This window comes from Canis lupus, chromosome 34, assembly GCF_011100685.1.
Source record: "Canis lupus familiaris isolate Mischka breed German Shepherd chromosome 34, alternate assembly UU_Cfam_GSD_1.0, whole genome shotgun sequence".
NCBI lineage: Eukaryota > Metazoa > Chordata > Mammalia > Carnivora > Canidae > Canis > Canis lupus.
In genome coordinates this window covers 19,243,803-19,268,996 of record NC_049255.1, presented here as the reverse complement: position 1 = coordinate 19,268,996, position 25,194 = coordinate 19,243,803, and the positions used below count along the sequence as shown (strand labels likewise).

At 40.1% G+C, this 25,194-nt stretch overlaps 1 long non-coding RNA gene across 1 annotated transcript; it reads right to left on the bottom strand.

Moving 5' to 3' along the window:
* Positions 1 to 4,233: 4,233 nt before the first annotated feature.
* Positions 4,234 to 20,646, bottom strand: LOC119867441. Its single transcript, XR_005383548.1, has 2 exons — positions 20,286 to 20,646; positions 4,234 to 4,482 (listed from the first exon to the last, which is right to left on the bottom strand). It is a non-coding gene; the product is annotated as an uncharacterized LOC119867441 (long non-coding RNA).
* Between the last annotated feature and the right edge of the window lie 4,548 nt (positions 20,647 to 25,194).

Here is a 25,194-nt window from a genome sequence, read left to right as displayed (position 1 = left end):
AGACTACCAGGCATTGGGCTTCTTTCTTAGTGGTGAGAGGTGTGAAATACAATAATTTGTCCTTTATTTCCAAGAGATGTCCCCCAGCCCCCAAACCACTGGATCCCTAAAGAGTTTACTGACTTGACAGTGATGTTATATTCTTCTTGGGCGAGCTATCAGTTACTACATGATACTGATGTGTCTTGTTTCTGGTAATGTTAACTTTGACTACTTGGTTAAGGTGTCTGTGAGGTTTCTCCTCGTAGAATTTGATTCCTGTCCACCCCCCTCTCCCACCCCCTAGTAATTAGTATCTGATGAGGAGATACTTTAATACTATGCAAATATTCTGTTTATCTTCATGCTTTCACCCACTGATTTTAGCATCCATTGATGATTCTTGCCTGCAACAGTTATTCCTGTGGTATTTACCAAAGTCATTTTCTATTTCCATCTTCCCTTTTGTACAATTATTAATTTGAAGGCTTCTGTAAGGAAAAGCTGTCCCTTCTCCCTCATTTCTTTATTTAGTCAGTTATTTTATTTATATCATCATGAACTGATGGATACTAAATTTTCCTGCAGGTTAAATCCATTACTATCATTATTTCATTGTTCAAATTATCCTAGATTTGGCCACTGGGACTTCTTTCAAGTTATACACTTCCTTAAAGTAAATGCTGTTTACTGCAGTTGTTACAGTGCATTAGTTTTTTCTGCTGCAATTTCTTCTCCTTCATACTCCCGCTTATCCCAAATAGTGTTGTGATGGCCCATGGGCATTTTGGGTATGTAGGCAAGGGGCAATTGAGTTGGGGACATATTTAATTTAGTTATTTCATCTATTGGGATATAATTGTGTTTGAAGTCACTATCACTTCCATGTATAGTTGACGTATTTTGGAGTGTCTGGTGTTGGAATGGCTTCCAAGAATAATTCTACCGCCCAAAATGTATAGGAACAGAGGTTTCATTTTAGTACGAATGGGGCCTACAATACCCAGCTTTGGAATTATGTAGGTAATGGTTGGCTTGCTATTGTAAATCTGTTCAACCTTGCAAAATGGACATAACAACCTTTAGAATACTCTAAAAACTGTTTTCGAAGACTCAGAAGAGAAACTTAAATACAAGGAGAAGCAAGGTGTTTACTTAAAAATTCCCAGAACTCAAATGCCATTTTAATTCAATTTGGAAAGACAGTTTTGGAACATTTCACTAAAAGAAATAAGATAGTATATCATGTAGGACAGGCATTAGGGTTCAAAGCCGACAGCCAAGAAAGAATTCTTGAGACATCTTTGGTGCAAAACGGTGGTTTTATTAAAGCACGGGGACAGGACCCGTGGGCAGAAACAGCTGCACTGGGATTATGAGGGGAGGCCCATTATGTACCTTCAAATTGGGAGGGGGTTAGGGATAGTATAAGCCTCCCAGGTATTTTGGGAACAAGGTTTTCAGGATCCTGAAGGGGCTAGCTATTGTTGGGAAAGGTCATTTATTATTGTTTAGTAAACTTTCACTTTTGAGACCTTTCAGATGCATAGAGTATGATTGCCAGCATGTTCTTGGGGGAGGGAAGGTAGAGATAAAAGAAGTTTCCAAAGGAATTTTTATATATTAAAGTAGACTTACAGGGCTCTAGGGGTTGGGCTAAAATTGCCTTTAGCCTTAGCAAAATATCTACATTGAGGCAATTGAGTCCCTAGAAGAAGGTCACTTTGCCTGTTTCAAGGACTTGTCAGTGGGCTGTAGGTGGTAAAGAAGGTGGTAATAATTTTTCTTCTGCCTTTGTTTCTCACATCAGTATAGATTTTCAATTTGGGCACATAGGAAGGTATATTCTTTTGTCATCTTTAAATACATGTATTTAAGAACAGAAAAATTTCAGGAAAAAAGTTAATAGGAAAAGAAAAGCAATGAAATAAATAAAAATTATTCTGATTCAAGGATAGAACTATAATTAATCATATCAAAACTAGTAATTCAGTAGGAGAGATAACTTTCAAATAGAATAATAATGAATAGACTCTTGTATTGTTTAATAATGCAGCTAATGATGAGGAGTGAATCATATGAATATGTTGAAGAGAGATTTACATTTCTTGCTCATAAACTGACACCCAAGAGGATAGCACACAACTCATGATACCCTTTTCCAGTGAGGAAATGGATGACTAATAAATAAATCAATGAGTGATTTTTCAATTTGAAAAGTTTTTAGGATTAGTCACTGCTGAGGAAAACTTGTTATGTTCTGAAGTCATGCAATCACATAGGAAAGAAATTTTGTTGGAAGTTTTCCCCAAATTGACAACAATCCTAAATGTTTACGTGGTGTTTCCAATAATGAGCTGTGATGCTGAAAGAAACTTTTTGAAACAGTAGGAAAAAAAATCTTGATCAAGCATGCTAAAGACTGACTTGTCTTCCTTTGGCAGAAACTGTCATTCAATTTGAAGAAACAATCTAAAGAATATGCACCCCCCCCAAAAAAAAAAGGGCAGGAAAAATATTTTAGTCATATGTCAGGCAATTAATAAGATAGTGTATCATTTGTGTGGATTTTGTGATGTTTATGGTATGGGTCAGCATTTTTAAGATTTGAACTTGGTTGTGATTTCTTTTCTTGTTTTACATGAATAGTGATTTTCAAATCTCATGTTGTATCATAATTTGGTATTCTTTTTCTTAAAGAAGGACCTCAAGTTGTATAAGCTTCAGGCCTCACAAAATCTGAATCTGCCTCTTCCCTGAGATCTGAGAAAAGTGCAGGTTTCTAAAAGTACCTCTCACCTCTTGGAGAGGACTTTCCCCTCCTGGGGACCAGAGTCCCACCTTTGTCTCAGTGCCTACAGGCACCTCACAAGCAGGAAGTGGGGGGAGGGCTGCATCTTGCCCATTGCTGCCAGGCTCACAGGAGTGGGAATCCAAGGGAAAGCAGCTCTCCAATCTCCTGTGGTGCTGTCACACACCTTCAACCCCCATTCATTAGGTGTGAAATGGTTCCCCGTGAGTGTTTATGTGTGTTTATCCAACAGGTCTGCAGGAAGTGTGAAGCTCTGTTTGCTGAGAGTTTTGTTCTACAAATAGAAAGTGGTGGTGGGAGGGCAATGACAGGAAATTGTACCAGGTGGAAGGGTTTATTAATATCAGTATTTCTCACCATGATAAATGAGTGTCCTGGGGGCTCTGAGGATCTGACACTTTTCCTTTCCTCTGATGAAGGCCTCCTAGGACCTCAGCCTTTATAGCCTGGGGTGGATTTGCTGCAATCACAAATGGCAGCCTCAAGACCATGGGTCCTTATAAAAATCACATGGTGGGCATGGGATTAGACAAAAATACCCTCATACATTTCCGTCTTTCTGGGACTGTGAGCATGAATGGTTCTAGCGCATGCAGAATGCTCAGCCCAGGTCCTGACACACAGCAGACGTTGAATAAATGGTAGCCATGGTTTTTGCTTCCATATGAGTTTTCAAAGCAGCTCTGAGGTGAGCTAGACCCAGCAGGAAGGCAGTACTGAGTTGTCATTGGGAGAATGACCCCTGAAAGCAGACTGCTGGCTTAAAATCCTGCTCTGCCCTTTACTAGCTGTGGGGCCTCAGGCATGTTGTAATCAATTTCCCCATCTGTGAAAGGGAGCAATAGTGATGAGTTGTTGTGAGGTTTAAATAACTTAGCACATGTGAAACACATAGAACAAGCCTGGCATAAACCTGGCACACCATAAGCGCTATATTAGTGCTAATTATTATTATTATTAGTGTTACTGCTATTATCATATCATCTAGTAGTTCAGGACTGGTGTCCCTCATTTCATGAGGCCTCCCAGTATCCAATCCCTCTTGGATTGGTACATGAAAGACTGTGGCCTATGTCTCTTTTCCTGAGCCCCTCCTTCCTATTCTTGTAGCTAGTGGAAGGGGGCACAGGGCAGGCATCATTACTGACTTCAGATGTCTGAACGGCGGTCACATGGACGAAGGAAGGATTCCCCTTGGCTTCACCGTGAAGCCTTGGGATGGAAGTTATAGGGAAGCCAAAACCAGCTCAGTGAGGGTGGCACCTAATAACACTCAGGGTGGTCAAGCCATGCACTGGGCTGCCCTGGAGGAAGCAAGTTCTGTCATCAGTGAGGGTGTTGGAGCTGAGCCTGGATTATCTTTTGTCACAGTTGCTGTGGAAAAGATGAAGCACCCTATATTGGTTATCTATTGTTATGTAACAAAATACCACACGACTTGGTGACTTAAACACCAATTTTTTACTATCTTGCCATGTTGGTAGGTTAAGATTTCAGAGGCCGTTTAGCTAGGCTGTTCTGGCTCAGGGTCTGGCTGTGGTGTAGATGATGGCTATGGCTGTGTTGTCTTGGTTGAATCTGCTTCCAAGATGGCACGCTCACACAAATGTGGGGAAGAGGCCTTAGTTCCACGCAGTGTGGGCTTCTCCAGAGGGTTGCCTGGTTATCCTCATGACGTGGTAGCTGGCTTCCTACAGGGCACATGATGCAAAGGAGGGAGCAAAACAGAAGTGCAATGTCTTTTATGACCTTCCCTTGGAAGTCATCCTCTGACATTTCTGCTACATCCTATTGATCAAAAGCATGTAAGCCACACTCAAGAGAGGAATTAGGCTGCTTTGAAGGGAAGAGATTCAAAGATCTTGTGGACTTATTTTAAATCCACAAGCCCCTTAAGTGCTGAGTCACTGTGATTGCTTTATGCATTACTAGGCCAAAGGTTTTTAATTAGCAGTGAGGCTAAGTTCCTTTGCTAGAGTTACTCAGGAACACAGGAGCTGACACCTGTTCCATCCCCAGTGGGTAGCTTCAGCAGCTCTTTCTAGTCCAGGACAATATGGCCTCACCAACCATTTCCTAGCTTCACCCTCATCACCTCAGTAAGACCGTTTCTCTTCTGGAGGCCACGGCCCTGGTCAGCTGGGTGATAGCATAAGGAGGAGAAAAGGAATCGTGTGGGGTGCAGCAGAGGCCCTGGCCCCTGGTACCCTCTTGCCCTACAGATTTCCTGACGGAAGGAAGAGAGAAGATAGAAGGTAAGGGAAGAGAGCTGACACTGAAGAAATGACCTACCTAATAAGACAGTATACGGTGGAGGGCTTGCGATCTTGAGCACATTGACACTAGGTGACAGTTATCCATAGCCAGAAACATAAACATTCATAACATGTGCTGCTCCTTCATTGTAAGTATCACAAGCCTTGAAAATATTGGATGATTTCTAGATTGGTAAGGTGGGTGGCTCAATTGTCATTAGGTGGAAACCCTGGGTTATCAGGCTTAAAGTTATGTTTAGAGGTTGATTTTGTTGAATAGTTGGATTCTTGTGGCCCATAGCTCAGAACAGTCCCAGGGATGACGTGTGTGTGCAATGCAGTGGTACCCTTTACCTTACAGTTTTCAATCACTATTTTGGGAGGGCGATATTGCTGTAATACTCAGTAGGGTTCAGGAACTAAAGGAGACAGGAGAGGTAACAGGAAGGGTTTCCTTACATGAGAGTAGAGGAGTGTGTGTGTGTGTGTGTGTGTGTGTGTTTGGCGCAGGGGAATTGGTTAATGCATTCCCTAGCAAAATTGCCAGGGCCTCCCATACTGTTTCTTTACAATTAATGCTCATAACAACTCTATGAATTGGGTATTATTATTTTCAATTTGCAACAATCAAATTCTGGAGATCAGCTTAAAAGAAACAAACTACATTGCAAGTAATTATTAAGTCAATAAGCAGAAGTAGCTCCCTGTTTATAAGCATCTAATTTACACTCTCCCCAACCTGACAGCAAATTCCTCATTCTCACCATTGTGAAGATTTGAAGGGGACAAAACCTTGGGAGATTTTAAAGGACTGGAAGGTGGCACCGCCAAAAGCAGGTATTGACCTCAATTCCCCTCCTAGTCTGGCATTAGCAGTGTGACCTAAAGGCACGCTGATATCCCTCTCTGGGTGGCTGGTTCCTCACCTACAAAATGAGGACGTGTGTATAAAGGGAAAGGGGGTGATGGCTGAGTATAGGAGTCACGTGGGGAGCTTTTGCCCACCCCTCTGGGGTCTGCCTTTTGAATCAGAATCTCTGAGGTTTGAGGGGAATGCTCTGTTAAACCAGCTCTCCAGTGATCCCAATCACACAGCCCTTGGCACAACACAGGGTTTGGGAACCACAGAACTTTTGGTCTCTAAAGTCCCTCCAAGTTCTAGCATTTAATTCCATTTTAGGACAGAAAAGAAGGAAGAAGCGGTGAGAAGCTAGAATAGTTTGGGAAGCGCTGATCCAGTAAAAGGACACTCTGCTCACCATCACGCTCTGGCACACTGCCTACACTTTTCACTTCATTTGCCTTTAACACCTTATGTGTACTATTTGGAGACAGATTTGAATGAACAATCCACCTCTTTTAAAACTCAAATAATCCAACCATCTTTTTTTTTTAATCTAACCATCTTTAATAGGGTTCTTGTTGGTCATGTCTGAGTCAATTTCAGTAACAAAATAAATAATGATACCAATTTATTACAACATATTGCATATAATAGGAACTTATAAGTCCATGTTTATATAAATAAGTAGATAAACAAGGGAGAAGGAAGAGCTCTCCTTTATAGTAGAAGGCCAACTAATAGGTATAAAGAAATGATAAAATTTAGAAAACCCTCACTTGGTAACAACCATCATAGTAATCATAGGTTCAGGCAAGGCTCATCAATGGATGCTAAAAGAAAGAGAAGCAAGTTTATTGAGAAACAGGATATGTATATGGCCTCATAGTATATTCCCGCAAAATGACTAGTCTCTTCTTTTTTTCTTTAAGATTTTATGCATTCATGAGAGACATAGAAGGAAAGGCAGAGACATAGGCAGAGGGAGAAGTAGCCTCCCTGCTGGGAGCCTAATCGGAACTCCATCTCAGGACCCCGGATCACGATCTGAGCCAAAGGCAGATGCTCAACCACTGAGCCACCCAGGCGCCCCTGCTTACTAGTTTTTAACAAAATAGCTTTTCACTTTACAGTCTTAACCAGTGGTAGATGTTAATGGCACCATTAATAGGGCAAATGGGCATGGCACAACACGCGATGGGATGCAGTGAGGACACAGTGTCACCTCAGTCGTGTTCCTGCCAAAGATGTGTATGGCCTGTGCTCTTCAAAACTGTTAAGACAGTGCAGTGCAAGTGACTGAGGAGATGCTCCAGGCTGCTGGAGATGAAGGAAGCACAACAGTTGAATGCAATGTGTAATCAAGCGCCATATCTGACCAGGAAGGAAACAGCAAAAAGAGGGATGCTGTTGTTGTTATTGATGTTGTTGTCTCTCTATACAAGTGATTATTGAGATAATTAGCAAAAATTGAGTCTGAGCTGTGAGGGTAGATTGTATCAATGTCAATGTGTTAATTTGGTGTAAGTGTTGTGGCTGTAGGAGAAAGTCCTTGTTCTTAGGAGGTGACCACTGAAGTATTTGGGGATAAGCTTACAGCTTACTCCTGAATGATTGAGAAAGACAAGGACGTGTGTGTTTAAGTGTGTGTGGAGAGAGAGAGAATAAAACAAGTGTACTTCAAAAAAGATTATATAGGAATCTTTTATATTTTTCTTGTAACTTTTCTGTAAGTGTAAAATTATTTTTTTAGAAAAAGATTAGAAAAACATTTGAGGGCGCCTGGATGGCTCAGTTGGTTAAGTGTCTGACTCTTGGTTTCAGCTCAGGTCATGATCTCTGTCTGGGTCCTGGGATTGAGCCTGTGTTGGGCTCCCTGCTCAGCGGGGAGCCTGCTTCCTCCCTGCTCATGCTCTCTCTCTCTCTGTCAAATAAATAAAATCTCTTAAAAGATAAAATATATTTAAAAATTTAAAAAGCTTAGAAAAACATTTAAAAATCAAATACCCTTTAGGTGGGTAACAGGGTCATCAATCATTCACATCTTAGTGTGAATTCATCCAGTAGCACTTTCTTCCAAAGGTCTCTTTGACAGCAACTGCTCTGAGGAAATGGAAGTTTGCAGGGTCATGGGAAAAGATAGGCTGTTTGAGAACTTGATACACTGGGGAATAGAATAGTCAAGCAAACTAGAGGTACTTCCAGGGGGAACTTAAACATAAGAAAAACACAAAGGACGGAGGGACAAGGAGCCAGCGAGGTAAAAGAGGAATTTAGAAAATGAGGCAAGAGAGGGCAATAGCCCCAAATTCCTCTGGTGCTGAGAAGACTTCCTTTGCTCTGCATCATGGTATTCTCAGCCTGGTTGCACACTAGAATCACCTGGAGTACCTAAACCCACTTCAGAACAATTAAATCAGGACCTCAGGCGGGAGGACTGAGCACCAGTTTTAAGAAGGTGACTCTGATGTGCAGCGGGGACAGAGCACCTCTGAGCTGCACTGGGCATGAGTAGGGCACTTGGTCATCTCACCAGCCTCCCATATGGCCCTCACACTTCTACCCTCTCCCACTTTGATCCAGTCTTCCCTGGGCTGGAGCTTCATCAGGCTGATATTTTTAATGCACATTGGTACACTGGAGCATGCTGGAAAAATATCTCTCCTCAGAAACTTACCCTAAATTTCTAACATCCTGACCCTGACATACATGGCTTCCTGTTGTCTAGCCCCAACCAGCCTTTCTCCCCCATGACCTTGATGCATAGTCCCACACCATTTTCTTCTTCAAAGTTAAACATTCATTGTTTTATTTTGATTGGTTTTAGTGACATCATATTGTTCTCAGCTCCCCAAGTACCTGGTACCTGGGGACCCAACAGGTACTATCTCCTGCCTCCATACCAGCATTCACCTTGCTCCCTTCCCTGACCAGGTCCTCCCTCTGGCTTCTAATCTGAGACCACTGAAATGGTCTCATTCTCTAAGACTCATGTCCAATGTCACTTCCTTCATGAAGTCCCAGATCTCTCCTTCCCTGGAAACTTCTATCAGAGCACACAATTACGGCCTGCTTTGTTTTACTATTACTTATTCCCAGACTATTTCATCAATAAATTGTACAGTTACCCAAGGGTGAGGGCAGGTGCAGAATGATGGACAGGCCAGGACTTTGTAAGTCACCAAACCTCAATTTGCCCTTGGGATGGGTTTAATCATGTGTCCACAAGTTTTTTGATACTCTTTCCTTCAAGAGATAGAGCTTCGGGGCATCTGGGTAGCTCAGTCAGTTAAGTGGGGTACTCTTGATTTTGGCTCAGGTCATGATCTCAGGGTCTGGGGAGTCTGCTTGAAGATTCTCTCTCCCTCACCTGCTGCCTCTTGCCCTGCTCACACACATACTATCTCTCTCTCTCTCTCTCTCTCAAATAAATACATCTTTAATTCGTATTCTACTGGGTCTTGAGTTATCAGTCTTGTAAGCCCATGTGCAAGAATGAAAAGAATTCTGGAAATCCTGACCCAACCCACTGGTATAGCCTGAAAATTGTCCAACTGATGCATCAGAAGCCTGTACCCAAGAGTCTATTCTTTGGAGTGCTAATACTTGGTAGTACCTGGCATAGTCCTTTTCCATGGGCTCTGAGATTGTTGTTCTTTGTTGAAGACACACACTCAGCCTGTAGCTGATAGCAGAGTCTTTAGGTAAGTGTCAGCAAAAACAAAAAGCATCTTAGATCACAGGGAAAATGGCTGTGGCTAATTCATTACAGATAACTTTCAAATGTAAAGGTCTAATGGGAGTTAATAAGAGTAACATAACTGACAAGGAAATTTGATTGCTTCTTTGGCATGCAAAACAAATGATAAAGCCATTCCAAAGCAAATTTTAGACAACTTGTCTCTAAGAATAATGATAAAACCTAGTTTCAGAGAAGTCAGAGAATATCTGATTTATATAAATGGATAAACATAATTTTATAGAGAAAAAACCCAGAGACATAATAACACAATACTCTTGAGACATAATATACATAAATACTAAGATTATACCAGCATATACAAGAATATACCAAAAATATAAAGAGCTTCAGTAAATTTGGCATAGGTCCTAGACATCTGTATCTTTATAAAACTATAAAGGCAACTGTGATGTGCATCGTCAAATTGAAAACTAGTAAGGTAAAAGATACTAGATTCAAATTAAAGAAGACTATGACAAAGTTAACATTTTCAATTATAATGGAAATGAAAGCTAACATCATATTGCTGCTGTCTAACATCGGTTGAGGCACCACCAGGATTCTGACAAATATAAGAAAACTGGACAGAGTCTAGGCAATGTTTCCTCTGAAGTTAAGACATATTATGAAAAGACATGTTATGAGAACACTGACAAATATCTAAGGACTTCCATGACTTATATAATTTCTGAAGTTTTTATATATTTTTAAAGATTTTATTTATTTATCCATGAGAGACACAGAGAGAGAGGCAGAGATACAGGCAGAGGGAGAAGCAGGCTCCATGCAGGGAACCCGATGTGGGACTCGATCCCGGGTCTCCAAGGTTAACGTCCTGGGCCGAAGGCAAACACTCAACAGCTGAGCCACCCAGAAGTCCCATGAGGTCTTTATATTAATAATGTTTTACTTACTCAAAATGAAATTCAACTATATCTCTTCTGATTTGATGACTTTTCCCATGAAACTACAACAGTGACATATAAGAAAAAAACCCTGATTGGGGAAGCCCCGGTAGCTCAGTGGTTTAGAGCCACCTTCAGCCCAGGGTGTGATCCTGGAGACCCAGGATCGAGTCCCATGTTGGGCTCCCTGCATGGAGCCTGCTTCTCCCTCTGCTTGTGTCTCTGCCTCTGTCTCTCATGAATAAATAAATAAAATCTTAAAAAAAAAGAAAAAGAAAAAAACCCTGATTATTTCCAGCAACTTTCTTTTTATAAGGTAAAATAATAAATCTTTGTGTTTTTCCAAGGATCCTCTAAGAAATCTCAAGATAGATTTTGGTGTAAAAGATATCCTGAAAAATTCTTTTTTTCTCTCCTGTATTTCTGGATTTGGAAGTGATTGGAGAGGGAAAAACCAAAAAAGCTGTTAGAGGAGATTTGGACATTTGATTAAAATGGGATCATAGGCACTTGACAACATTTAGTTATCTATTTAATCAAGATAGCTATAAATTAAAATAAAACATAGGCATTAGCGTGATCGTAAAGAATATATAAGTTCTTTCATAACTAAAATTCTTTTCCTAAAAAATCAGAAATATAAAAAATTAAAATCAAGAATTTTTGCCATGTAGGCAGATTACACAGAAAGTGAAGAATAAACCTTCATATTGTTGGCAAAGGTTTTGATCAGTAAATTAAGAAGGCAAACCCATTAAAGTGGACCAAACTTTACTTAAGTTTTAACATATTTCTCAGTTTCTTTTAAGATTCAAGTATTATAAACCAAGAAAAGTAAAGTTCACTTGTCAAACTTTGTTCTTTATCATCCTCCTTTGTATTCTGAAACGTTCTGACACTTTAGGATAGGCTTTAGGATTCCATGAGGTCAAAAGTAATTTCATAATAATTATACTAAGGTGTTATTTCCCTTAATGTCCAATGTGCTCCTCTCCACTACCTTCAAATGAAAAGTATTTCAAAACTTTCTCAGTTTTAATTTCTAATACAATATTGATAGTGATCACCCAAAAAAACAAAAGCTCTCTGAGGGTCCTCAATAATTTCTAAAAGGTGGTCCTGAGAACCAAAATTTGAAAGGCATGAACCAGCTGCCACAACACGGGGCTGTCTCCTCCGTAGGTAGAATACACGAGTCAGAAACTAAGAGACAAAATTAGGAATTGCCCTGTTCACCATCATTCCTAGCGACCCACTTGTGGAATTTGTGTTTCCCATCCCATAACTCTGAGCCTTACAGGTTTAGAGAGAAAATGCTTCCATCAGGAAGCAAGGTTCCCATTAAACTTTTAGCTATGGCTGTCAGGGGGCCAGTTTTGATTCCTTGTGCTGAGAGAACAGTAGAGAAGTAAAGGAGTCACTATCCTGGCAGGTAATTGGCTCAGGTATAAGGAGGCTTATAAGGAGCTAGTATTACTCAATGGGGACAGGAAGAAAATATTCAGCATCCAATTCTGGTAATAAATAGAAGCCAAGCTTTCTGCCCCTGGATGCCACCGAGTAAGCATTGTTAAAGTCTCCCCTCCCACTGCCATCATGTCTAAGTCAGAGTCTCCCAAAGAGCCTGAGCAGCTACAGAAGCTCTTCATTGGAGGTTTGAGCTTCAAAACAACCGATGAGAGTCTGATGAGTTATTTTGAGCAATGGGGGACACTTACAGACTGTGTGGTAATGAGAGACCCCAACACCAAGTGCCCCAGAGGCTTTGGGTTGTCCATGTACGCCACCGTGGAGGAGGTGGATGCAGCCATGAACACAAGGCCACACAAGGTGGATGAAGAGTCGTGGAACCAAAGAGGGCTGTCTCCTGAGAAGATTCTCAAAGACCTGGTGCCCACTTAACTGTGAAAAAGATTTTTGTTGGTGGCTTTAAAGAAGACACTGAAGATAATCATCTAAGAGATTATTTTGAACAGTATGGGAAAATTGAAGTGATTGAGGTCACGACTGACCGAGGCAGTGGCAAAAAGAGAGGTTTTGCTTTTGTGACCTTTGACAACCATGACTCCATAGACAAGATTGTCATTCAAAAATACCATACTGTGAATGGCCACAACTGTGAAGTAAGGAAAGCCCTATGGAAGCAAGAGATGGCTAGTGCTTCGTCCAGCCAAAGAGGCCGAAGTGGTTCTGGAAACTTTGGTGGTGGTCGTGGAGGTGGTTTTGGTGGGAATGACAACTTTGGTCGTGGAGGGATCTTCAGTGTCGAGGTGGCTTCGGTGGCAGTCAAGGTGGTGGTGGATACGGTGGCAGTAGGGATGGCTATAACGGATTTGGTAATGATGGAAGCAACTTTGGAGGTGGTGGAAGCTATGACGATTTTGGCAATTACAACAATCAATCCTGACATTTTGGACCCATGAAAGGAGGAAATTTTGGAGGCAGAAGCTCTGGTCCCTGTGGTGGTGGAGGCCAATACTTTGCCAAACCACGAAACCAAGGTGGCTATGGCAATTCCAGCAGCAGCAGCAGCTATGGCAGTGGCAGAAGGTTTTAATTACTGCCAGGAAACAAGGCTTAGCAGGAGAGGAGAGCCAGAGAAGTGACAGGGAAGCTACAGGTTATAATAGATTTGTGAACTCAGCCAAGCAGAGTGGTGGCAGGGCCTAGCTGCTACAAGGAAGACAAGTTATAGACAATACTCATGTGTATGGGCAGAAAACTCAAGGACTATATTTGTGACTAATTGTATAACAAATTATTTTCATTTCTGTTCTGTGGAAAGTGTAAAGCATTCCAACAAAGGGTTTTAATGTAGATTTTTTTTTGCACCCATGCTGTTGATTGCTAAATGTAATAGTCTAATCATGACACTGAAAATAAATAAATAAATAGATAAATAAATAAATAAATAAATAAATAAATAAATGCCAAGCAGTCATGACTATGAGTCTCAGACCCCTCATGGGGTTTAGTCACCAAATCAGGCAAACTACCTAGACCAACAGAGTGGCCAGTTTTGGAGAGGGGAGTCTGGAATGATCATCCAAGGAGATAATGAGTATCAGTTGCAACCTCTATATGAGCTACATCAGTGAGGCTGTTGTTCCTATTTCCTTTCTCCTGTAAGTTTCCCCAAATAAAAGGACCAACCCGAATTCTGGAGGAGCTGTTTCCAGAACTTACTGCACAAACCAAGTGGTGCAGAATAGGCTGTCATGGATGGTGCAATGCTCCCCCAGATGCCTCCTTAGATTTGAAACACTCCATCTTCCAATTGCTGTGGATGGTCTAAGAGAATTGGAGACCCCAGCTGCATCCTTCTCCAAGAATTGCTCTCAACTGAAGAAAGCTGCCCAACTCAGGATCATGCTCCTGCTCACGAGGGGCATGAACACCAACCACCTTGTCTCAAGGTGAGACAACTTTGCGGGACCATCCCAGCTTCAGTGATTCCCTCTGTGATAGCATGAGGCCTTTGTGGTGACTACAAAATGGTTCAGCTTCTCCCTCTGCCCATGTCTATGTCTTAGCTCCCTAAAGGAGTTGATCCCAAGGACCTCACCCAGTAAACTTCCCACACTCAAGTCCTTGTTTCAGGATTTACTTCCTGAGGTCCTGATTTGAAGCAAGGTCTATATACTATATTCATTCATGAATCCGTTTCAGTCTTACACATTTTTCAAAATTATACCTTTGGCCTAAAGTTCACATAAATCAATACATCCTAACATTAGGATCTGGGGAAGCATGAGGCAAAATAAAAAACGTTTATGTGTTCAGGTAAATCTGGGAAATGCTTAGCTAACCAAAATAAATTTCTTTACAATGGAATTTCTCAGTGCTTTAAATATTCTGCTTGGAGAGTGTGTGTCCAAGAGGAGGTGATCATCATACACAAATTCTTCCCAAAGTGTTTTGACCATGAATTTAAATTTTTTAATTTATTACTTATTTTTGCTGTGTGTCTATTAACATTTCCTAGACGTTGTTTTTACAGGGCCAGGTTTGGGAAATACTAGCTTGCATTTATAGATACTTAATTAGTAATCATTCTGTTTGGCACCTTTAAAAGTTAAGATGGCATTGGGGATGCTTTTGACAAGTCATTTACCAAAAGCATCATGAGGCTCAGAGCTAATGTCTGCATTTGCTCTCAATTAATTGCTCAGTAACAGAGTTACTAAAAATCAATTCACTGAACTACAAACTGTCTCAAAGTTGGAGTTGTTATTTGGGAAGTTAGCCCCACCATGACTTTAGTTGTTAGGGTTTGTAAAAATGTTCTCTGAAAATAATTGTACTGAACCGGTTGAGGGGATTCATTCACGAAGGCCTTCAATGACTGCCTGGCCAACTGGTTCTCTTTAGCAAAAAGAACTGGCATGGGCTCCTGTGCGCATCAGTTGCTGTGGTTCCTGCCAAGTGAATTGAGTGGCACAGTCCTGATGATTTCGCCCCATATGATGGGCCCATGGGCTGACTGATAAGGAAGGCTAAATGCTGTGGAGAGGGTTGGTATGAATCACTTCTCAGTAGAGGCCTTCATTTGGATGGTGGCCATCTGACTCAGTCAAATTATCTATTTTAGGAAGTTTCAATGCCAGGGCAGATCTCTCAAGTGAAGGTTGTAGCCCAAACAACCCTGGGCTTTTGTTCTGCTTCTGTATTGGGGGGGGGTGGCACTTCTCACTCTCGGGAGCATCTGAACCCCAATGCTGGGGCTGCCAGGGAGATGATCCCCTGTTGTTCCACCAGTCCCTGTACCAATAGGAATCTTTGCAAAAACATAAAAGCCTACTGGATACAGAAACTAGTATTGAGAGTGGAGTTGCAAGATGCCTCAGCATTGGCATGGACTGGATTAAAATGTCACTGCGTGGAGGAAAATAATACCCACATTTTGCAGAGGAAGGCTGGCAGGTCTGTGGCTGATAGCAACGAAGCAGTCAATTAAGCTCTCATATTTTGGTCTCAGGATTCAAGTGAAGTGCCCACCAAAGATGAGGCTCTGAGACAATGACAGAAGCCATTTCACAGACTAGGGAAAAGTTTGTAGGCAAGGACAGGTAGGTTGTTTCTAATGATTTGGAATAATCTCTGTTGGGAAAGGAATTGACTCGCCCCACACTGCACTACTCTAGGCAGAAAAACAAGCTGACCCCATTCATGAAGTATTGTTTCCTTGTGATTTGTCTTCTTGTAGACAGCTGCAAAAGAATGAGATCAGAAACTGACTAGATTCAGAATTTGAGAAGCTGAATTCCTAGACATAAGTGTCTTAGTCAGTGTTATGGTCCACACTGGCAAAAATAGGAATTGTGAAAACTAGAGTGATATCTGAGAAGTCTTGGGTGACCGAAGAATTAGATTATTTCCAACATTGCAGGAGTTACTTCATCCTATGAAGTGATACTCATCACTATCACTCCCATTTCCACTAGATGTAATAATCTGCCCTAATACGAGGTGTAACTTGTGTGACTATAAAGTAGGTCCAGGTTCATCTTCAATGCTGTGTAGATTCAACCTTAGGAGAGAAAGATTAATTTGAAATTCACTGCAGGCCTGGAGAGAGAGAGAGAGAACGCACTAGATTTTAGGGAGGGGATCATGTGGAGCTGGGCATTAAGATCAAGGTAGAATGAGTAGATATTGAGCTGATTTTAAATGTCTAACACTGACAGCAAATGTTGACTTTAATGCTTGTTTGTCTGGCCAGAGTTTTGTGTATGTGGTTCATATCTATTAATATTTCCCATATTAGAAATTATTATAAACATGGTTTCAACCTGTGGACTCCAGTACAGGTTTCAGGGAACCCAAGGGATCTGCAGACCACACTTTGAGAACCACTGGGCTAAGGATATTTTGGGGTTTCCTGGAATACCCCCGAGGCTTTGTAAAATTCATATATTCATTTTAATGATAAACTAGAGTATGGGTAGGCAAACACATGGAGCGCCACAGTTGGAACAGAGCCATGTACCTTGGGGCCCATATTTATATTGTGTCCAGCTATGTTGGCACCTCATTTTGAAGTAGTAGTGACCGGAGAGTGCATGGAAGTACAGGGAGCTTGAACTAACTTACGAGAAGCTGGGCCATGGCAATCAGGGCCACATTCGTGGCAGAAGGGATTTATCTCGAGGATCTCAGTTTATAAGCAAGGGTATTTGAAAATAGTCAATGACAAAAATTTCCATTTCCAAATCTAGAAATATAATGGAATTAGCTGCCCATTTCGGATATCAATAATGCTGAAATGCAGCCCTTACCTACTTATAACCAGACAGCTAATGGAGTTAGCAAGAAGCACCTCATTAAAAGTGGTGCTCAAGGGCAGGACTTTGGCTAATCATGAGTCCCGATTCTTCTGAATTAAGAAATCAAATTTGTTTTTAATATGATTTTGCATAGGGCATTCTCTGTAGTATTAAATTTAAAATACAGAAACACAGTAAGTAAAAATCTGACACCAAGATAGAACTATCTACTTTTGAAGTCAGCATTGGCAACTTAAGTTTCCATAACACATTATTACATTAAATCAATGATGTTGGGTTTATTTTTATTGATTTTGCAGTTTTGTTTATATTTAATCTAGATAGCCTATTTGAGCTTTACAGTCAAATAAGTACTATAGGCATAAGGAGTTGATACTTTCTTACTTGTACATACCCATGTGAGATGATTATAAAAACAACTCAACTCTGGGAGTCCATGAGAATTTCTTACCCTTGCTAGAGAAAGGCGTGGCTGGTCACTATTTTGAGGGTCAGGACACTCCTGGACAATGCCCCAAGGGTGTTTCTCTTTCACTGACAGCACATACTGGGCAGGTGGGAAGGGTCCCAGTCAACTCTGGGCTTCAGGGGAGTGAAAGAGGGGCAGGCCCAGGTGATGGCTATTACCAGGAGAGGCTAAGCGGGGTAGTGTTCCCGGCGCTTGAGAGCAGTGACCTATGAATGCATGACAGTGCCTCTCTTGCAGGTGGACGACTCAGGTCAGGCAGGCCCAGCCCTGACATCTGTGAGAGGTACAGGCGAGTGTTCAAGCAGAGGCCTCATATCATATGCCTACACTTAAATGTTATAAATCCCAAACAGTCGAACGACATACTGCACAACATACTTTCCATCTTCCTTTCTTGCCAAATATATCTTCATAATGATTGGATGGAAAAAATATGTGTAAAGCTGGAGGTTTCCATGTTGACAAAACATCAAAGATGACTGGACATAATTATCATCACATATGCTGGGAGTTCTGTTAAAGGGTGTTTGGATGAGGAACAGATAAGACATTCATACTTCATGAATTATTATTTTTAAATAAAATTTATTTTTTGCCTTTATTCTGGCTAACTCATTAATTGTATAGTTTTACTCAAGACTTTTATGTCATTGTCCAGGAGGACAGCTACCAGCTAAGTATGGCTATTTAAATTTAAATTAATTAAAAGTATATAAAATGAAAAATTAAGTTCCTCAGTTGCAGTCATATTTTAAGTGCTCACTAGTCACATGTAACTAATGGTTACCATACTGAACAGCAGGGCTATTGAATATTGCACCATTGTATCAAGTTCTATTAGACTGTACTGATCTAAAGGATTAAAGCCTAAAATGTAATCATATTGAAATTATTCAAAATGGAATGTATTTAATAAAATTTAATAAAAAGTAAATGTAAAAGATAAAAAGCTAAAATTACTCTCCATATATTTTTATTAAGTTATGTTTTCTAAATATTCAGAATTATTTAAGTTAGAAGACAAAATAGAAATTATAATCAACAGAATATCAGTGTTTTGAATACTTAATAAGGTATTTAAAATGTGTTTTCAATATTTAATAAAATAAAGTTGAAATATAGCTTATTTAATTTTAACATTTTAATTAAATATTTTTAAATTTTTTATACAAATAAAACTACTTGCAATTCTAATGTTCGATTTCCATACTGTTGCCAATGTAAAGAATCATTATCAATCTTCATACATATTATGCGCAGACACACACCTACTTAGCAGTGATACGAAAGGTTTAATATCGCAAAATGTTCCTCAGGCATCTTATGCAATTGTTTTGAAGAGATTATTAACTTGTGGGAAACTCTGAAACTATGAATTGGAACCCAAAAAGAAGAACGAAAATGGGTGCTTAGCACTACTGGAATTAGGTACTTCATTATGCAAGATGCTCCAAAGGAAAAAAATTCACAATCAATGTGTCTTTTCCGCTTATATGAATGCTTCTCCCTTGCAAATGTTTCCCGCATTTCAGAGCAATGCCCATCATAGTGATAGCAGTGACACAAGCCACCTCCATACCTTCCCAGCATTTCCCCTTTTGTTTGAAGAACATAGGGGAAGAGAAGTAACGACATGCTTCCTTATGTTAGTCCTTGGAATAGATGTTGTTTTGTATTATGCTGTGCTGGTAACAGAGGCAGTCATGTATTTCTTTATGCTTGTGATATATGGGGCCAACTAACCCACGGACCAGGATGAAAGCCCTTTTGCCTGGGGTGAATGGCCAGGGAACTGCGATGGAGAGCTGGGCTTTTCCTCTCACAGTATGCTATTGAGCACTTTCAATGGTCCTCTGGTTCACCATACCCGGGCCCTGCTGGTTTGAAAAGCTTAGTGCCTGAAGAGTGGAAATTGCCTGGAAATCTAGAGTTTCAAAACTTAGTTATTCAATTATTTAAAAAATACTTATATACGGCTTACTAACAGTCAGGCACTGTACTTTATATGTATTAATTTACCTAATCCTCATAATAAGTCTGTGAAGTATGTGCTATTATTTTCCTAGTTGTATATATGAGGAAACCAAAGCACAGAAAGATCAAGGATCAATTAGCTTGTTTGTGGTGAAGCCAGGATTCAAACCCAAGCAGACCTGTTCTGAGTTCATGATCTTAACCGCATTATGAACTTGCTTCTCTTTCTGCAAGGATTATATCCTTTCCACTTAAAAAACTTATTTAATTTTTGATAGGTAATATATTTCTCTAGTTTAAAAAAAGCTAAATGATATTAAAAGATCTGCATTCAATGTTGGGATAACTGCACATGCAACTGTCCACATGCAAAAGAATGAACTTGGAAACCCCTACCTCACACTATGTACAAAAATTAACCCAGAAAAAGAGCACCTGGGTGGCTCAGCCGGTTAAGTGTCTGACTCCTGATTTTGGCTCAGGTCATGATCTCAGGGTCGTGAGATGGAGCACTGTCAGGCTCTGCACTGAGCATGGAACCTCCTTAAGATTCTCTCTCCCACTCCCTGTGCTCCCCCAACCCCATGTTCATGCTTTCTCTCTCTCTCAAAAAAAAAAAAAATTGAACCCAAAATGGATGAATGAACCAAATAAAAGAGCTAACTCTAAAACTGTTAGAAGAAAACAGAGGAAAATCTTCATGCCCCTGGATTTGGCAATAGATTCTTAGATATGACACAAACGCATGAGTAACAAAAGAAAAACAGACAAATTGAATCTCATCATAATTAAAAACTTTTGCGTACCCAAAAGGATTATCAAGAAAGTGAAAAAAGTTCCGGTTTCTGAACCAGCATGTAAGAAGCTTGGAGATCACTACTCTGTCCTAACAAGTAAAAAGTTGAATAAACTGAAAAAAATCATCAATTCTTCGTATATCCAAAAGAGAAGTAAGGTCATGGGGCAAATTGCTGCCCCCCAAAACTAGAGGGACAAGCAGATGCAGGGAATTACAACTCACCAAAGCAGGAGCCCTCGAACAGAAACCTCCTTAGGAACCAGTGTGGGAATAGGAAAACCAGAATTGAAATGGACAGATTGCTGGAGACTCAATGAGAACCATTCTGAGAATCAAAAGCTCCAGGGGTGCCCAGTCATGGAGGAAGCAGTGCCCATATTTTTGTGAGCTTTACTACCAGGTGATTGACTGGGTCCTTAAAGTGAATATTGGGAGAAAAATTCCCACATGCTTCTGGCAGGGGGAAAGGAAAGGAAGCATTTTGAAATACACTAGTGCATTCTGTTTCTAACAAGACTCTGTTCTTAAGAAGATGCTCACTCATCACTTCCTGGCATCAAGGAAGACTACATTTCCCAGTCTCCCTTGCAGTTAGGTTGGGGCCATGTGACTAATCTGGCTGATATAATTGGGTGGATGTGATGAATACCAATTTCAGGCCTGGCCATAAAGCCCCATTGTGAAGTCCATCTCCTTTCTACCCCTGGTCACATGGCTGGGTCAGTTCTGGTTCATGCGGTAGTCCCGGGATCCTACCCAGTTAGCACCCTCTCTCACTCTTCAGAGAGTGTCCTGGTTTGAATGATAACTTATATGGCTACCTATTTCTAAATTTAAAATGTGTACTATTATGTGTAATATTATTTTCCTCAAGTTATTTACTTTACATTGATGAACTGGTCTTGACTTACTCTCTGAACCATCGATCTTACTCTACAGCATGTTTTCCTGTTGACTAAAGATAGAATCATCGGAGGATAGAAGTTTAAAGGAGTAGAGGCTAGAGGATGAATAGTCACCAACAAAAATAGAGATAAAGAGTAGATGAGTAGATACTTCTCACCCTACCCCACACATATCTCTAGAGGCTGCCATCTCTGTATTTACTGGTAGCTTATCTAAACCCATAGTGCAAATAGACAGGATGAGGATTCTGTATTTGGATGACTGGCACATTTTTCCAAATTCCTTTTCCCCCAGTTTTATTGAGACATAATTGATATACAGTACTGTGTATGTTTAAGGTATACAGCATGATGATTTTATTTATATATATTGCAAAATGATTATCACAGTAGGTTCAGCTAACATCCGTCATCTCAAATAGATACAATAAAAAGAATAAAAGAGAAAAAAAAATTTTTTCTCCTCAGGATAAGAACTCTTATAATTTATCCTCTTAACAACTTTCCTGAAGAAAAAAAAAAAAAACTTTCCTGTATATCATACAGCCTTAGCTGTAGTCCTCATGCTGTATATTATATCCCTACTACTCAATTTATCTTGTAACTGCCAGTTTGTATCTTTTGACCATTTTTGTCCTATTCCTCCCTCCCTCTATCCTGTGACTCTAGTACTACATGTCTGATATCTTTTTCTATGTTTGTTTGTTTTTGGTTCCACATATAAGCGAGATCATCCCTGTTTGACTTATTTCACTTAGCATAATGCCCTCAAAGCCCATTCAGGTTGTCACAAATGATAGATTTCCTCATTTTTTATGACTGAATAACATTCTATTACACATATCTATCTCACAACTTCTTTATCGATTCATCCATTGATGGACACTGAGGTTCTCTCCACGTCTTTGCTGTTGTAAATAGTGCTGCTATGAACATGGTGGGAGCAGAAATCTTTTCAAGTTAGTGTTTCATTTCCTTTGGACATAGTCCCAGAAGAGGATTGCTGGATCATATGGTAAATTTATTTTCAATTTTGTGACAGTTCTCCATATTGTTTTCCCTTGTGGCTGTACCAAGTTACCATCCATGCCAGCATTTGTTACCTCGTCTTTTTGATGATGGTCATCCTAACGGACATGAGGTGACAACTCATTGTGATTTTAAAATGTCTCTTCAGGTTCCTTTATCCATTTTTAAATTGAGTTACTTGGGGTTTTTTGTTTGTTTTCACTATTGAGTTATATGAATTCTTTATATATTTTGAATTTTAACCCCTTATCAGATGTATGGTTTGCAAATATTTTTTCCCATTTAATAGGTAATGTTTTCATTTTGTTGATGGTTTCTTTTGCTATCCAGAGGTTTTAGTTTGACGTGGTCCCACTCATTTATTTATTTATTTTTAAGATTTATTTATTTATTTTACAGAGAGTGTGAGTGGGGGGAAGGGCACAGGGAGACAGAAAAAGAGAGAATCTCCAGCAGACTCCTTACTGAATAACACAGACTCCAATGCAGGGCTCAATCCCATGACCCTGAGATCATGATCTGAGCCAAAACCAAGAGGTGGACCCTTAAGTGACTGAGTCACCCAAGTGCCCCCCACTTTTCTTTTTTTATTCTGTTGCTTGTACTTCATTACCATGACCCATGTCAAGGGGCTTTATTCCTATGTTTTCTATTAGGAATTTCATGGTTTCAAGTCTTACTTTTAAGTCTTTAACCCATTTCTAGTTATTTTTTGTGAGTGGTATAAGATAAGGCTCTTTTTTCATTCTTTTATATATGTATATCCAATTGTCCCAGAACCACCTATGGAAGACTACCCTTTCTCCATTGAGTATTCTTGGCTCTCTTGTCAAATATTAGTTGTCCATATATGCTTGGATTTATTTCTAGACTCTCAATTCTGTTCTAGTGGTCTGTCTGTTTTTATGCCACTACCATAGTGTTTTGGTTACTATAGCTTTATAATATTGCTTGAAATCAGGTAGTGTGATGCCTCCCAGCTTGTTCTTTTTTTAGGATTTATTTGGCTATTTTGGAGTCTTTTGTGATTCCATATAAATTTTAGGAGCGTTTTTTTCTGCTTCTGAAAAATGCCATTAGATAGGGATTGCATTGAATTCATAGATAGCTTTTGGTAGTATTGATATTTAAACAATATCAATTTTTCCAATACATAGACACATTTATTTGTGTCTTTGATTTCTTTCATCACTGTCTTATAGTTTTCAGAGTAGAGATCTTTCACAGCCTTGGTTAAATTTATTCCTAAGTATTTTATTATTCTTGATGCTATTGTAAGTGGGATTAATTCTATATTCTTCAGAAAATTTGTTGTTAGGGTATAGAAACACTACTGATTTTTGTATCCTGATTTTTTTTTTTGTATCCTGATTTTTAAATTTTGTATCCTGCACCTTTACTGAACCCATTGATTACATCTAGCAGTTTTTTGGTTGAGTCTTTAGGATTTTCTACATATAAGATCATGTCAGCTGAAAATAGAGATAATTTTACTTCTTTCCTTTCCAAGTCTGATACCTTTTATTTCTTTTTCTTGTCTGATTGTTCTAGCTAGCTAGTACTTCCCATACTATGTTGAATAGGAGTGGCAAGAGTGGCATCTGTGAGCTGTTCCTTATCTTAGAGGAAAAGCTCCAAACCTTTCATCATTGAGTATGATGGTAGCTGTGGGCTTGTCATGAAAAATATGCTCTTGTGTTTTAAAAGTGTCAAAAGTAATTTGTTGGGGAAGCCCAGAATTCCATTTCTGTCTCCGTGGAGATAACTGCCAAGTGCTCTCCTACGTAAAAAGTTGGGCTGAGCTCAACCTCCTTAGTCACAGGCTGAGGAAATATCAGGGCTGGGAATAAGGCTGCATGAAGAAAGGGCCAGTGGTAGCCAGGGGTTTGCTCTTAGGACAAAAATGCTTTTGCCTTCATGGGAAAAGAGAGAGGTAGGAACACAGTAAGACTCCAAATCCAAGGGTTGATTGACTTTGCCAAAATTTTCATTTTAGGTAGCTAGAAACAGTGTAACAACTACATTCAACAGACATTTATTGAGGACTCCATGTGTTCTTACTGAGCTAAGCTTTGTCTAGGATACAAAGGTGATCTTTGTCTCCAGGTGGATTTTATGATTTCAGAAATTGGAAACTCAGTGGCTTCTAAGGATCAGACAGGTAGCATGAATAAATAAAAAAGACTTGATGTATGAAAAATTATGAGGGCAACTTCCATTCAGCTTCAGAGTCCAAGAGACGGTAGGAAATGACGGGACTGTGAGCATCTGGAGAGACCGTGTCTTTCAAGAAGGACAGCCACTATTCAGATCCAGCAGGTTATTGCCAGGATGATCCAGTGCTGCCAGAATTTATGCTTTTCTAAGATAATCCAGAAATATAGGTTTTTATTCCAAATATGCCTATTTTTAAATTTTTTTTTTTTAAGTTTTTGCCCTTATACCACTGTGAGCCAAACCATCTCTACAGGCTGGATACGGTCCTTGGGCCTCTGGCATGTGCTTGGATCCTAGATTTGAAGTTAATACTATGGCGAAGATTTCAGTGGGCAAGCAACTCTAAAATCCCAGAGCCAGAGGAGTCTTAGAGTTCATCAAGTTTATTCTTCATTTTACAGGAAAAGTTGATGAAGTCAAAGCACAGAGAGTAGGTACTAAGGACCGGCCCAAGTGTTGAAATTTTGTTATCCCAGTCAAAGTCACCGTATGTAGTCAGAAGACACATAAGGCAATGAAGGCAGTCCAATGGCCATCCACCTTGGTACACCTCAGCAGTGCCATTCCCGGGCACCCTGGATATAGTGTCTATCTGGGCTTCTGATAGGGGAATGCCTGGCTATGGCGCCCTTGTTCATCCCTGAGCCCACTAGGAATGCTTTGCAGGCTAGTGTGGAGAGATTGGGTTTAAATGTGAAGAAGTTTTGACTGATGACAAGACCAGATCATAGAGAAGGTTCTGAGTAGCTCCCTCTGGAAAGTTTTTGAGCAAGTTGCCATTTAGTAGCGATTTGAATTTAGGAGCTAGGAAAGTCATTTGGTCCATCCCTCTGCCTCTAAAGAGACTTGCCTTTGCTCTACATTCTCTGGGAATTTCCAAGGCTAAAGGAAGGCCACTTCTACCACTGGATTATTATTCTGTCTTTATATGGATGTATCTAAGGGAAGAGCATACAACTTTCTCACCTTGGTAACAGGGA